Here is a 4,319-nt window from a genome sequence, read left to right as displayed (position 1 = left end):
ACCTCCTCCTCCTTCGAATTTCTTCGGACTAGACTTCGAGAATTTTCTCCTCTCGTTGGACCTTGAAGATCCTTCAAATTTCCTTTTCTCACCAACTTCGACCTTGTTGGCGGCTCTACTCTTGATCATCTCTTCAACAGATAGCAGCCCAGATAGCTGCCTCAAGAGTAGGTGTCTGGCGTATTGGCATAACATATTCCCATGGTAGTCCCTTCATATACTTGTCGACTTTCGTTAGTTCGTCAGGGACGATGCGCAAAGCAAACTCCATCTTGTCCGTGAAAACATTGGTATACTCGTCAATGGACATGTTGCCCTTCTTCAATGTCAGAAACTAGTTTTCTAGTTCTAGCAGGTTTTGGGCCGAGCAGAACTTGTGTTTGAAGTGTACCAAGAATTCTGCCTATGTCAGTTATAGTGGATCATTGGGGCTCATGATCTTTCCCAAAGTGTTCCACCAACAAACATCACCACCTCTAAACTGACGCACTGCATAAGTTGTTTGTAGCTTGCCCTTGCAAACACACGTTATGAAAGCTAGCTCAATTTCAGAGATCCAGTCCATAACTCCGACTGCATCTTCTTTCCCAGTAAAAGTGGACGGTTTGCAAGTTATGAAGTCTTTGTACTTGCATCCATTTCTTTCAATTCCTTCGTCTTGGTTATTTCTCCTAACCACTGGCGGTTCATCCTGGCTAACGATTCTACTGTAGTTTCCTTATTCTGACTGTCCTTCATTCAGCTCAGGTTGCACAATGGGTACAGTAGGTTCATCTCTATTAAGAAGCATTTGTATCATCTCCTCCCTTTGTTCAGCCATCATAGCTCGAATCATCGCTTGGACTCCTGCCATCGTGATTGGCTTGGGTGCAGCTGCTACCTCTGGTGCACGGTCAATCACTCGTGGTTGTTGGTTTCCATTAGCATTTCCTAATCCACTGTGAGTTCTCACCATGTCGAACTAGACGTTCGGGGTGCAGTGACGATAATTAAGATAGGAAAGCTTTATTTACGATAGACGTATAAATCTTCTTATCTTCTCGAAAAGTTACATGCCGGTTCTAATACTGTAATTAAACGTTTAGAAATCTGAACACATAAAGTTTTCAGATCGGGTCGGCAGAAGACCATTGATCCGATCAAACGATAGCATCATAAAGCATCACAAATCATTTAACACATAAAAGCATTTTAGGCATCTTCACGAATTAAGCTAGTGCTTGTGTCTATTCAGGTGTACTTCCTAAAATATATTAGACACACTCAACTCACAATCATCGCTTAGCATTCTACGCTTAAACTAATGCTCTGATACCAACTGTGACATCCGCATTTTCATGACCAGAAAAGACCGATTTGTTTATGCTTTATTTTAAAAATCAAAGTATCCTTTTTAAAGAAAAGTGTTGCGGAATTTGTCCCCAGAAAACTGTTGGGTTTTGAGCATTCTAACACTCCTATGGTGTACATGCAACCCTATAAACCTTGGATCTATGTTTTTTCTATTATACATGCAAATATTAAATATTCCAAGGTTTCATCCTAACTAGCATATTATGAAGCACCTATACTACAAAGTTCTAGTTAGATGACATACCTTTTGATGTAGCTTGATGTCTTCAAGCTTTAAGAGCTTAGCCCCAATAGTGTGGAAGCCTCAAATGGAATCACAAATCACCAAAACACCTTGGAAGAACTTGAGAGAATATGTATGCACACTAAAATCGGCCCACTCTTATTTTCACACACTTGTGCCAATTTTGTGAGCCAAGGACCCCTTTATATATTATGGAGGATTAGGGTTACATCCATGGGTTAAAAGCTCCATGGACCATCCATGAAAGCTTAGCCCAACCTAAATGAACTTGGCCCATTCCATATATATATATAAGAGTCTATATTTAATTAGTTCTTTTTGATCACTTAATTAATTCTAAATTAATTCTTGATCAATACTAATTAAATAATATGATTCCATATTAATATATTAGAACTTATAATATATTAATATAAATCATAAATATACTATTCTCAAAAGACTATCCATATAAATTGTGCCGGTGAAGTGCAACCCAAATGGACCATGTCGGGTCGGGTCAAGTACATACCAAATATAGTTATGGACTTAGACATTAATCCAACAGTCTCCCACTTGGATAAGTCTAAAACTATTATTGAGTATGACTTCAAAAACCAACTGGCAATCGTAGCTCTTAAAGCCGTTGTCGAACTCTGATCTTGTCAACGAACTCTGACCTTTGTCAATGACTTGTCCATTAGATAAGGGATCATATATTCCTCCATTCTAGATATCATATGGACTGAGACATGGATTATAATCATTCTCTCTGTCCATTTGTTGTTTCCCGATTTTCGATTTATGATGACTGACTGATTGAACAAATCAAATCAGTCCTGGCTTGGCCAAGCACTCACATGTGTCATCGCTAAATCATCGAGGGGCCCACAAATATCGCTTTTATCCCGAAGGTAAAAGGAATGGATAAACTTCGACTCATATGGCTTGTTCTACTACTTGTTGAATCATACACAAAGGCACGTTTTATAACATCGAGTTACCAAATGTGTTTTCCTGCAATCAATGTATAACCAACTCATAATAACAACTCATATCTCTAGGTTTGAAGAATATAAGATATTATCATCTCATGATCACTCGTGATAAAATCCATGAAGTGATTCAAATGAGCGCGGGTTGAATCCAATACTCAGAACTTATGAGCACTCATGAGTGTTGTAGCACCACTTTGTCCACCAACTTGGACCTCTACAAACCAACCCATGACAGTCTTGATTCATATCTACTTCCAACATATGACCGACTGTGGATGGTTTGAATAACTTAATCATTCAGGAAGAGCGACTTAGTTATTCTGGAAGTCAAAACATGCAAAGTGAAACACAAGAATAAATGAATCAAATATGGTATCAAACCCTATGAATATAAATAAACACTTTTATTTATCACCATACTGATTACTCATTATTCATTGTTTCGGTTTTATCAACTTTATACTTGAATTAAAAACACTAGTTGTCCCATGCTCCAAGCATGTACACTATGTTTTTCTTAAACAATAGCTTTGCCATACACCAAGTATGCACTCTATGTTTGTCTATGATCCTTACTTTGTGAAATAAACCAATTGAACATAATTTCAATGATTCTAATTTCACACTCCCAAATCCTTATCGAAAAATGTGAGAATTTCAAATTCCTATCATTTATCGAAATCTGTTTAGATTTTAAACTTATATGCACTGACCCTCCTGTAATGAATATGTACAAAGTCACAAAGACTTGTCAACAGTCATTATAAGGTATTCCAATGGAGATCAACTCCATGGAAACTAAGTCTCATATTCAAAGTACATTGCTTTGGACATGCTTCTTGCATTAAGTTTTCTAATCTTACACAGATAACTTCCACCTATGGAGACAACTCCATATTCTCATTTTGACTATCACTTCTGAATAAGAGATGCCTCTTTTCAGAATATGTCAATATGGTCCTTCCAAAATTAGCACTATACTTCCAACTGTCCCTGAGCAACCAATCTTTGGTAAACCTCAGATTGTCCTCGACAATTGCTTAATCATTTTAGTCATATCCAATTCTAGACCTTTTCCCTTCTTAATGCTTCTGGACATTTGGAAAAATTTAGAAATGACAAATATTATAGCACATGCAATCGATCCTGTACCCAAAGCAAATGGTACACGATTCATGATGTCTCACATAAAGACATGATTCTAGACCAGTCTTTTGCTACAATATTTTTATTTGCCATGTTTTCAAAATTTGACTATGAAGAGGGATGCCGTAATCATAATCGAATTTTGAGAACGCAATATATAGAATTTCCTTAAGTTGAACCAATCCAACATGAAATTCATATATATATTCTTGACTAAAGATGATTAAGGTCTCAATCTAAGCCTTTAGAACTGAAATGAAGTATATCCTCTCCCTTAATTATAGCAAAACAACTTTTTCAATCCCTGCAGCCTCACGAATTGAAACTTTTGTTTTCTATAATTAACATTGCTAACTTGCAACACTAACAATAATTATCATGCTCCCACTAACATGATGATTATTAGCATAACACTTATGCTCCCACTAGCTTTGACATGTACTCAAAAATCAGCTGGACTTCTAGAAATCAATACTTTATTGACTTTCTTACCAAAGTTCAGATTTCTGATACGAGATGCTTTGATAAAACTTTATCAAAATCATACACATTTCCTTAGATAGCATGCATGTGTGTCTAAACAATTTCAGAACTATGAA

The sequence above is a fragment of the Lactuca virosa genome, chromosome 8, assembly GCF_052849685.1.
Source record: "Lactuca virosa cultivar CGN04683 chromosome 8, Lactuca_virosa_CGN04683_v6, whole genome shotgun sequence".
Taxonomy (NCBI): domain Eukaryota; kingdom Viridiplantae; phylum Streptophyta; class Magnoliopsida; order Asterales; family Asteraceae; genus Lactuca; species Lactuca virosa.
The sequence above is the reverse complement of the archived record's forward strand: the minus strand, read 5'-3'. Positions refer to the sequence as shown.